Source organism: Monodelphis domestica, chromosome 3 (assembly GCF_027887165.1).
Source record: "Monodelphis domestica isolate mMonDom1 chromosome 3, mMonDom1.pri, whole genome shotgun sequence".
In the NCBI taxonomy this organism is placed as follows: Eukaryota; Metazoa; Chordata; class Mammalia; order Didelphimorphia; family Didelphidae; genus Monodelphis; species Monodelphis domestica.
Window position 1 is genome coordinate 256028519 of NC_077229.1, and position 12382 is coordinate 256040900.

The 12382-nt window shown below is 37.8% G+C and overlaps 1 protein-coding gene across 5 annotated transcripts in view; it reads right to left on the bottom strand.

The window, feature by feature from the left end:
* CIDEA (cell death inducing DFFA like effector a) overlaps positions 1-12382 on the bottom strand; it is a 28380-nt gene that overhangs the window by 12333 nt on the left and 3665 nt on the right. The window contains exons 1-2 of one of the 5 annotated variants that reach the window (XM_056823626.1): positions 9883-10015; positions 5384-5491 (exon numbers count right to left, since the gene is read on the bottom strand). The exons of 2 other annotated variants lie outside the window; for them this stretch is intronic. The gene's annotated coding sequence lies outside the window, so the exon portion shown is untranslated. Of the gene's footprint in view, positions 1-2290; positions 2310-5383; positions 5492-9882; positions 10016-12382 lie in introns of those variants that run through there. 2 more of the 5 variants (XM_056823627.1, XM_056823628.1) reach the window with 2 other exon arrangements.

A 12382-nucleotide genomic window follows, 5' to 3' on the forward strand; every position in this document is an offset into this window, starting at 1 on the left:
TGGATACAAGCTGAAATAGTCTCTGCCCTCTGAGTTTACACACACCTGTGGAATAGTACATAGGCATGTGTAAGTAAATACAAAGTATATACAAGGCATACAAAATAATTTCAAGAGCAACAGCATGGGAATTGGAAAAGATCTGAATCTTACTTTTATAACAGACCCTATTCCAAAGATTTCCCCCCCTTTATCCAATGATATTTTATTTTCCCAATAACATACAATAACAATTTTCAACATACATTTTCCAAAATTATAAGATCTAAAATGCTTCCCTTCCTCCCTTCCCACCCTTTCCTGCAGATGGTAAGCAATTTGATCTAGGTTATACACATGTTATCATACAAAACATACTTCCATATTGGTCACTGTTGTAAAAAAATACTTATATAGAACCTAAACCCCTAAATAAAACCACAAATAAGCTAATGTGGAAAATAGCATGCTTTGATCTGCATCTGACTCACACAGAGCTTTCTCTGGAGGTGGGGAACATTCTTTGTCATAAGTCCCTCATGTCTGGAGTCATTGTATTGCAGAGAGTAGCTAAGTCTTTCATAGTTGATCATTGTACAGTATCATTCCAGAATCTTTTAATCCCACAGGAAGAACTTAAAGCAAATTTTTGCACCTAAGACACTGGGAACAAATATTTCTTTCTTTTGAAAAAAAATTTCTGTACTATGTTGTCCAGAAATCATAGCATAGTCTTGTTAACATGATCTAAACAAGGATTCTTCAGATTGTTTTAAACTGGTTTGTATTGTGAGTTTTAGATTTACTCCACCCTGCTTAGTCTAGCAACCAGGAATGTCTACACCCCTACTTAAGGATTAAGTGTTGAGGAGGATGACCTATGACAGACATGTGCTAGCAAGTGACAAAGAAGAAACAACTGACAGACCCCCTGGGCTGTCCTAAGTCAAGCTTAAGCTACCATCAGTACATGTGTGATGCAGGAAGTGATGTAAAAAAAAGTCTATATATTCGCGTCACTTCCTCTTGCCAGGCTCTTTTTGGCGGCAGAGGCATTGAGCTTGGGGTCTCTTTCTCTCTCTTGTAGATGTAGGGTTCAACTAGTGCTTTGGCTCGTGGCAGTATTTTAGCTTCTTGGAGTCTTGGCGTGGGTCAGGTGAGGTGTATTCCTAGAGCTCTCTGAGAGTTTAGGCTGATTCTTTTTTTTCCTTTACCTTTCCTAAAATGCCATCCTCCTAGGAGGTCCCTCATGTCAGAGGAGGCCTCGTGGCTGGAAGGTCTCTGAACTTCCCTTGGCTCAGACTAGGCTAGAGAAATCTTATACCCTTTTCCTTCTCTCTTCTTCTTAATTACTTCCCTCTATATTAATTAAACTACCATAAAATTCCATTCTGACTTGAGTATTTTTATTGGGATTTAGAAATTAAATCCCTGGTGACCAACTAAATTTATACTTCAGTCTCAACCCTAAATTTACCCCTTACAGTATCACTAAATCAAGAAGATATTTTCATCATCTGTTTGTCTATCATATTGGACACTCAGAATGATTAATCTGGATTAACTCCATGAAGACCTCTCTGCCACCTTAAACCTACAATAATCACTAAGCCTCTTGGACTTGCCATCTGTGTGTCACAATTTAGCACCTTACCATTCTATTTCATAGAGAGCATTCTGTCTGTCCAGGGAGTGAGATAATTTATCATTGTTCATAGAAACTCAGCTTATATTCATTGTAAGGTCCCTTCTAGCTCTAATATCCTGTGACTCTTTCCCAAAACAATCTGATCAACATGTTTGAGTAGCCTTCAAAATAATGTGATGTAGAATATCTATCACTCATATTAAATTAGGGTAGAAAAACCACAGAAGAAAGTTTATAGTAAAAGTATTTCTTTAGATATCTTTGACACTTCCTTTCTTCTGCAAAGGATAATTAGATGGCACAATGAAGAGCATGCCAGACTTGGAGTCAGGAAGACTCCTCTTCCCAATTTCAAATCTGGGCTCAGACACTTACAAGCTATGTGACCCTCAGCAACTTAACCCTGTTGGCCTCAGTTTCTTCATCTGCTAAACAAGCTGCTGAAGGAAATGTCAAATGACTCCAATAAAACCCCAAATGGGGTCACAATCACAACTGAACAGCAATATTTTCTGCAAAGGAATCCAGACCAATGACTCTCAAAGTTCTTCCCCAATTTACACACTGGGGAAAGGGGGCAAAATAAGGTATTGAAAGAGAGAGTCAGGTAGCCTTAGGATTCTATCTTCATCATCCACCCCCTCTTTTTTTTTTAACCCTTACCTTCTGTCTTGGAATCAGTACTGTGTATTGGTTCCAAGGCAGAGGAGAGGCAATTCACCATCTACTTCTTGCCACAGTGATGTCTTAATCTAGTTAGAAATAATCCTGTCTCACTGAAAGCAATAATAAATTTATTATTAATCAATGCCAATTTCTAAGAATAGGAGCACCTATATGTCAAGTCTTATCTTGATTTCTGTGTGAAAATACTAAAATCAAGTAAGACACTGGTAGGTATTTGGAAGGGACAAAGGTAACAGGCCTATCCTAAGACAGAAATTCTTAAATTGGGATCCCCCCATAGGAACTGCTGATAGAGTTCTGAGATTAAATAAGAAAAAATGTACATCTTTCTTTTCACTAACCTCTAGAATGTAGTGTTTCCTTTAGGTATAGTTTTTTCCCCCAATTTCATCATCTTTATTACTCATATATCCAGAATAATCCATTATACAACTCTTTCAAAACAACTAGATATTACAAGAATAATTTACAACTTATCTCTGATTGTACAAACATTTGACACAGGGAAGCATTTTTATGAATACAGTTGTTTTCTTTTAAGAATACTTTAATACAGAAAATAGTTCTTTGAACATCTTGGAACACATTTCAGTAATCAGATTCCTTTCCTAAAACTTATGATAATGACATAATTTCTGGTTTTCTAAAGCCATTTAACATGTGTAAAAATGGAGATTTGAACCCCAGACTTCAATTCCCAGAAGTCCTTGGAACTTCCCAGAATTCCCCAGAATCTCACCTGAGTGCGAGTTCACAAATTATTATTTAAAGGGGCTCTCCGCCTACTTGAGGCTCTCTCTCCCTGCTTCTGCTTCCAAGCACACTCATCTCTCAAAATGTAGTAAGTGAAATTGAATGGGCCTTTCGGCCCTCCTAGGCACGTGCTATCTTATTTTGTATTTTCTTTATTTCTTAATCTTTAATAAACCTCATAAAATATAATACTTTTTAGCAGAGAAACTAATTTTAATTATAACACATGAAACATCAATCTAGTCCAAAGTAGAACTGAGACTGTTTTCTGTCTCAAGACTTTTGTCTTTCTTACTGTTGAGTTTACAAAGCTCAAAGGACCGTACGCCTTTTTTACTCATCTGTAAGAATTCAAGTATTCTCTTAACTAGGAAAGCTCATTTAAACATAGGTATAGTTTAAAAAGACCAAAAGCATTTCCTGAGAAGTTTCTAGGCTTCACCAGACAACCAAAGGGGCCCATGCCACAAAAAAAGGTTAGCCTCTATCCTAGTGAGATTCTAGCCTCCTTAAAAGATGGCCCCAGATGGCTGTCCTTGTTATAATTTTACAATTTCCTCCTATCTGTACAAGCATGTTTTTGTTGTTCATAATCTACTGCCTCATTTTACACAGAATTCTAAGTTGCTAAATTGGAGGAGGAACTCAATTCTTCTCCTAGGAGTAATTACAATGGGCTGGCCTTGTGACAGTTTTCCTCAGTGCTAAGAACTGACTTTTTCACACTTGTTTCCAGATTTCCAGTGGAGTTCTGAGAAACCTGATCTATTATTCTACTTAGATTCCTCAGAACAGCTTGTTCCCTTCTTCATTTTTCTCTTGACTATATTTTGTTTAGTTTATTACCTTGAATATTTGTGCAGCAATGGTTACTAAGCCTATTATTATTTTAAAATACTCTTTCAATATTTCAAATATTCTTTCAAAAGGCAAAAAATGAATTCATCAATTACCTGCATTGTAGACAAAATAATACCCACATACACCACCTTGATCTCCAGGGATGTAATTTTACTCTTTCCTGCCTGAAGTGACCAGAGTTTATGTTTTTGAGAACATCAGAATTAATTCCTTTGGAAATGATCTTCGTTAGCACATGCTCAACAAATCTAGTTTCCATATGCTTAACACTTATGTTTTTGCTTATCCAGGGTAACAATTATTTGGGAACAAGGACAAGAAGTGTTCTTACCTCTGACAAAGAAAATAAAGTCACAGAGATAGAAACTAGGCTAGGTCACTAGTGAAATATTGAACAGGTAGGAAGAATCCCAGTTTCACATTCATCAGATATTTGAATTGACCATGGTTAGATAAAGTGCCAGCACAAATCTTTCTCAACCTCAAGTACCATGTGGGATTAGAAGGTTACCCTATAGAGGAGCTAGGTTGCCCAAACTGAGTTTAAGGAGATAATAGTCAGCTTTCTAACACCATACTTCTTTAATTTATTATCCAAATATTTGAGTATCTGCAATTAATTGATCAAAAAAAACATTTATTAAGTACTTACTACTAGGTGCTAACAAAGCAGAATGCTGAGCCTGGAGTCAGGAAGACTCTTCTTCCCAAGTTTGAAACTTATCTCAGATACATTCTAGCTATATGACTCTGGGCAAGTCACTTAACCCTGTTTGCCTCAGTTTCCCCCTCTGTAAAATGAGCTACAAAAGGAAATGACAGACTACTCTAGTATCTTTGCCAAGAAAACCCCAAATGGGGTCAGGAAGAGTCAGACACAATTGAAAAACAACTGAACAAGAACTATTAGGTACCAGGCACTGCTAAACACTGGAAATACATTGACAAAAGGAAAAGGGTCCTTGATCTCAAAGAGTTTTCTTTTTAAAGGGCAGATACCTTTTACACATATAAGTATAAAGATAATATATACAAAATGGGGTGTGAGGTCACCAGTAGCTGCAGTGGAAAATGGGGAGGGAGTAGAATTAGGAAAGGGTTATAAAGAAGGTGGTGTTTGAGCTGACACCTGAAGGAAACCAGGGATTCTGAGTCAGAGATAAAGAAGAGAAGATGTGCCTTGTGGGACAGCCAGGAAAAGGAATAGAGAAAGAAAGCAGATGGAAGTTGCATGTAGAGAACAGCAAGTGGGCCAATAGGACTGAATTGCATGCAGTATGAGGGGAGGAGAGACGTTGTATAAGGACACTGAAGAGTTAAGAAGAGTCGAGATTGGGCAGAACTTGAGTACAAGGCATAGTGCTGGGGTTTTCAAGAATACAAAGAATAGACCCTGACCTCAAGTAGGGAACCAGCTAATGACACTTATCAGGCATGATATACTCTGTTACTTACCTGGCTAGCAGAGAGATGGCTAATCTCTACCAAGGGTCCCCTGGATATCCAGTGCAAAATGTTGTTGTTTTAATCTTCCAGTAGTTCCCTTCTGCAGTTTCCCTAAGCCTGTAGTTAAGTTCCAAACACTATGACTTAGTGAACCAAGGTCATCATTCTAAATGAAAGATCACATAAATGAATAACTCATTCTATCCATCTTGGACAAAACTCAGAGTGCACAGCACTGGCTACAACACTTTCTTCGTCGTATTCCACTGAGTGGTGAGTGACATCAGAATTGTGTAACTGTAACATGGAGCGATTTTGCTTGATAAAGGTGAAAGTTCAGGCATGTTAATCATGTTACTATTTTTGTTTAATCTGTCTTCAAATAGAGAGAACAGGAGCCTACTAATTTCAGAAAGATAATCAAGAAACTTACTGAGTCTACATGTGAAAAAATGATGCAATCACAGTCCTTTCAGGATTGTTTGAATGACAATCTGAATGTCTATAAAATCAGAGAATCATCGATTTCGGGCTGAAAGGGTCCTTGGAGGCTATCTAGTCCAATTTGGGCATTTTACCAATGATGGAACTGAGTTTTCTAAGTGATTAGATGACTTGCTCCAGGTCACGTGGAATAAACCAAAGTTCTTTCTATCTGTTCAACGTTACACCTTTAACCTAGTCTAGTTTCTAGGCTTGTGACTTTCTTTTCCTTGTCAGAGGTAAGAAAATATTCTTGTCCTCTGTTCTCAAATAATGAATAGACCAATATATAGTCAAATGTAAACATATTATTCACATCAAACTACTTTTTGTGGAGGAAAATGTCAATATCCCTTGAAGTAATTATACCTTACCTAAGAATCTGATATTACTATCATTTACGTTATAATTACTTCCTTGCTAAATAGCTTTTCGAGTTGAACCGGTGATGGTGGTGGGGCTACTTGCAAGTAGTCTACATACTCTTGTATTAATGTTTCTAATGTGTCAACACCTTCATACTTTGAGGCAGCTAAGTGACATACTGTCATGAATCTTGAGTAACTTTGGAACATTGTTTTGCTGATAATAGTTTAGTCCTTCACAGTTGATAACCTTTCAATATTTCTGTTACTATATACAGTTCTCCTGGTTCTGCTCACATCACTTTGCATCGGCTCACATAAGTCTTTCAGAGCTTTTCTGAACTCATTCTGTTTCTATTTATGTTGAGTGCTCTCATTATTTCCGATAAAAATATTTTTCTCAAGTCTGACCCATCTTCTCTGTATGCCTCTGGTCAAATTAATCTCTCTTAGCTCTTGGCAACTCCTTAAGTCTAGAACCAGTTTGGCAAGCCTATGGCATGCATGCCAAAGAAGGCTGCTCCCTTCTCTCTCTCCATGTGCATCTTTGGACTTTCTCACATCACCTGCCCCTCTGCCCAGAGGCCTAATGCCAAGAAGCTTCCTCCCTCCCCTGTCTGGGGTAAGGCTGGGGGTGGGGGAGTGTGCTCACATGTGATATGAGGGTTATAGTTTGGGCACGCAGTCTCTAAAAGGTTTGCCATCACTGCTAGAAGTTGAAAAGAAGGTGCCAACTCGTGATAGTGGAGGAAGTTCTCTATAAAATGGAATTGCAGCTCCATTCTCTAACCCTCTCCTATCTGACCCCTCTTCTCTAGGCTCATTGCAACCATTCTAGTTAAGGCACTACTTATTTCCTACCTAGAATATGAAAACAACCTAAAATAGGCATTATTCTCCCTCTTTCACCTCTAGGCCATTCTTTATCCAACTCCTTGATTAACTGATCTTTATTTCTAGATCTGACCAAATTGTCCAGTTCCTTAAAAATTCCAAATGCTGAGCCAGCTAGGTAACACAGTGGAGAGGATCTGGGTTCCAACACTTCCTAGCTGAGTGACCCTGGGCAAGTCACTCAACTCTGATTGCCTAGCCCTTGTTGATCTTCTGAAAATTGATACTAAGATACAAAGTAAGAATTAAAAAAACCAAAACCTAAATGTTTCCCTATTGTCTCCAGAGTAAAGTTCAAACTCTTTAGCCTGACAATTAGGCTGTGCCACAATTTGGCACCGCCCTCCCTTTTCAGTGTTATTTCCTGCTACTCCCCTTCAAACACTCTGCTTTCCAGCCAAATGAAAGTGTCTTCTTTCCTGAAAAAGTTCTAGGCTCTTCTACTACTGTACTCTTGATCACAGGGTTCCCCTGCACCCGGGATGCCCCATTTTGCCTGCTGAAATCCTACTTGTTAGTTCTCCTCCATTAAGGCTTCTTCCTTCCTGTCAGTAGTGCCTGCTCCTATCCCAGATCACACATAGCAAGAAGCTTTGTACCTATCTAATGCACTTATTATAATTAGTTATCTAATTTATCCTTTGACAGGAATGTTAGCTCCTTGAGAATATCTTGTCTAAACCTTGTATCTTTCCCAGTTGACTTATCCATATATTCTACTTTAGTCCAACAAACATTTATTAAACCACTGCTTTAGAGAAGGCACTCTGGAGATATTGGGAAAGATGCAACATTTAGATGAGATGGCGCCAGTTCTCAGGAAGCTTACATTCTTCCAGTGGACAAGGGAGATACAATAAGTACAGAGATAAGTAAATAAATTGTAAGCAATTTTGAAAATTGTGAGCTCCCACAAAATAAGGAATGAGGAAGAGAGATAGACACAGACAGAGAAGGAATAGGAGTAAGGGGGACATAGAAAGATGATCTTTAATAGAATTTCGGAGCACATAAAGAGGCTATGCATTCCAGGCCCACTGAGGCAGGAAATAGAATCAAATTCTAAAAGCAATTATTCATTCAAGTTCTTATGAAACCTAGTTGGAAAGAGACTGGAGCCAGGCAATGGAAAACCCTTTAAATGCCAAAATAAATAGTTTTCTATTTTATGTCTCTTTCTTAGTACTCATCCTTCTTAAACTCTGTAGCACTTGACATTTCCTTCTGCATATACTCCTTTTAAAAAAAATTTACCAATTACATGTATTAAATTTCCACACAAGTTTTCCTAAGTTATATGATTGAACTTATCTCCTCTTCTCCCTTCCCTCTCCTGGTTTTGACAGGTGATATGATCTGGGTTATACATGTATTACTATGCAAAACATCACATACTGTCTTCTTTCTGGATTTTTGTGACATGGTTTTCTCTCAGTCCCCCTTCTACTTGTCTGGTCACTCTTTTAAATGAATCTGTTGGGTTATCATTCACATCCTTTCCCTATTTGTAGGCATAAACCAAGGCGTTTTTCTGGGACTAGCTCTCTTCTCAGCCAAATTCTTTTGATAAATTTATCAGCTTCCACAAGTTCAATTCCACGTGCCCCCAAAAAGATTTCTACATTAAGCTCAGGTCTCTAGTTTCTCAGCTCCCATCCTGTTTCATCAACTGCTTATTGTATATTTTGAACTGAAAACAAATTGGAAATAGACATCTCAAACTCAACATATCCCAAACATAACTGATTCATTGTCTTTCCTCTGAAACCTACTTTTCTTCTGAATTTTCCCATTTTGGACAAGGGAACTACTATCTTCCCAGTCATTACATTTATCACTACTCATTGCCTTCACCTCACATATCCAAATCAGTTGCCAAGTTCTCTCTCTCTCTCTCTCTCTCTCTCTCTCTCTCTCTCTCTCTCTCTCTCTCTCTCTCTCACCACTCAGGCTCAGGGTCTGATTGCCTCTGACTTTAATAGCTTCATCATTGGATACTCTACTTTATCTCTTCTCTCCACTCCACCCCCAAGAAGCTGCCAAAATGACCTTATTTGACAATGCCACCTCCCTTTCAATAAACTGCAGTGGCTCCTTTTTGCCATAAGGATTGACTAACAAACTGTTTGATTTGGCATCTGCAGCTCTGTACAGCCTGGCTTCAGCCCACCTTTCCAGATCTATTACAGATTACTGCACTTTCCATAATCCATGATGCTGCCAAACTGGCCTGCTCTGCAGTTCCGTCTCCCGAATCTGGCTTGGCACAAGCTTTCCCCTCACACCTGGAATGTATCCTCTCCTCACCTCTGGCTCTGAGAATCTTTAACTTCCTTCCATGTCCTGCCCAGTCACCACCTCCTACTAGAGGCTTTTCCTGATCCCTAGCCCTCAGGCACTAGTACCTCCCCCAATTAAATTACCTTGTGTTTGCTCTTTATGCATTTTGTGTAGACTTGTGTGTCTACAGAGTTTCCCCTGTTAAACTCCTCCAGGCTGGGACTGGTTCTTTTTTTTGTCTTTGTATCCCTGACCATACACAGCTGGAATTTGGCACACAGGCGCCTAATGTTTGTTCATTGGTTGATTTACCCTAAAAGCAATAGGGAGGTTTTGGAGCAGGGTTCTAGGATGGATTGGAGAAGGTCAAGACTAGAGACTGGAAGGCCGATAAGTTTAAGTTATCACAATAGTCCAGGGAAGAAAGGGCATGAAAGTGTTGACCCTGTGAACAGAGTGAAGGGGACAAATATGATAGAAATAAACCTTGGCAACTAATTGGATTAGGAGGATGAAGGCAAGGGAAGAGCCTAGCTGACTTCAAAATTACAAACTGCAGTGCAGAATAGATGATCTTCCAAGTTCTCCTCCAGGTCTAAATCTGTGATCCTATGGGATCCTATGAAATGAATACAGATGATTAACTTTAATATAAGTATTAATGGTTATAAATGTCAATATAAAGAAAAAATGATTGAATTCATCTATGTAAATTATACATAAATATAATACAAAATATATTTCATATAGTACAGCAAACCTATATATATAAAATACATATACATGAATAAAATATACTGATATAAGGCATATACATGTATGTAAAAATTAAAACATTGAATTCCTTAGTAAGTAAAATTTTAAGGTAAATGACTAAAATTCCAAGTACTGTTGATAATTGATAAAGTCAATAAAGGCACTATATTGAACACATTCAAATTAAACCTCCCATTGCAGTTATCTACAATTGATCTTTAGCTTTTTGCCATTTCTGTCTATAAGAATGAAATGCTTTGTCTCCTCTTCTAAGAAGTCATCAGGAAATTGTTTGATTCCAGATTCAGATTGGGGAGGGTAGAGGAGAACTTTCAGATAATCATAGCTAGTAAACAGGTATTAACTCATTCCTTAGAGTGTACCAAACTCAGCAGAAATACTCAAGTTTTGACAATTTCAAGAGAGAGCTGCTATAAATATTTTGGAACATATAGATTCTTTTCCTTCGTCTTTCCTCCATCTCCTTGAGAAAGAGACTCAGTAGTGATATTGCTAGGTCTAAGGGTATATACACAGTTTTATAACACTTAAGTTTAAATCTAAATTGCTCTCCAAAATGACTGCTCCACCAACTATTTATTAGTGTTCCCATATTTCCACATCGCCTCCAACAACTGTCATTTTAGTCAATCTGGTGAGTGTTAAATGATATCCCAGAATTGTTTTGGCTTGCATTTTCCTAATCAGTAATGATTTAAAGCACTTCCTCATAAACCTATACATAACTGATTTCTTTGTCTGAAAACTTTCTATTTCTTTCCTTTGACCATTTATCAAAAAGGGGATGGCTCTTATTCTTATAAATTGAGAAACTTCTCTGCATATTTTAGATACTAGATCTCTATTGAAGAGGCTGTCTATAACAATTCCCCCCTGCGATTTTCTGCTTTCTTTCTAATCTTGACAATATTTGTTTTATTTGTACAAAATCGTTTCAATTTATTGTACTCAAAACTATCCATTTTACATCTCACAACACTCTCCATTCTTGTTGACTCAAATTCTTCCCCTAGATTTATGAGAAAGAATACTATCTACATCCAGAGAAGGAACTATGGGAGTAGAAACACAGAAGTAAAACAATTGCTTGATCACATGGGTTGAGGGGGATATGATTGGGGATGTAGACTCTAAACTATCACCCTAGTGCAAGTATCAATAATATGAAAATAGGTCTTAATCAATGACTATGGGAGGGGGGGTGAAAGGAGGGGAGGGAAAGAACATAAATCATGTAACCATGGAAAAATATTCTTAATCAATTAAATAAAATTTATAAAATAAAATATATTACTTGGGAAAAATAAATAAACAAATTCCACCCCTATTCACAAAATTTATAGGTAACATGTTCCTTATTCTTCTAATTTATTTGTACTATCTCCTTTTATGTCCAAATTATGCAACCATTTTGAGCTTATCTTACTGAATGGTGTAAGATATTGTTTTATACCTAGTTTCTGCCCAACTTCTTTCTAGTTATCCCAGCAATTTTTACCAAATAGTGATTTTTTTATCCCCTAAACTTGTAGCTATGTTTTTTGTTAAATACAAGGTTACTATAATCTTTTACAGTTGTTTATTGTATGTCTGTCCTGTTTCACTGCTTTATCTTTCTATTTCTTAACCAATACCAGATAGAACCTCTGAGTTTCTTAAACGGCTTCTTTGACCTACCATTGGTGATTTGCAAGGCCACTATGCCATGTTGCCTCTGGAGTACTGGATATGCAGTTTATACCTTTTATTCACTAGTAAAAGTATAAGCTTTGGGGGCAGCTGGGTGGCTCAGTGAATTTAGAGTCAGACCTAGAGATGGGAGGTCCTAGGTTCATTCTGGCCTCAGACACTTCCCAGCTGTGTGACCCTGGGCAAGTCTCTTAACCCCCACTGCCTAGCCCTTACCACTCCTCTGCTTTGGAACCTATACACAGTATTGACTCTAAGACAGAAGGTAAGGGTTTAAAAAAAGAGTATAAGCTTTAACAAAGAGGGAACAACACCATGAATAAAGCACTGCATCTCCTAAGTTGTTATAGCTAATCTCATCACCTTGCAATATATAATCAGTCTTGGTACCCTTACCTCATCAGTACCCTCTGCTCCTCTAATTGTATGTTGGAGATTTGAATTCTTAACTTCCACTTAAGAAAGGGGAACAGAACAGACTCATTCCCCTTGGAGTTGCACTCATTTTGGACTTCTTTGA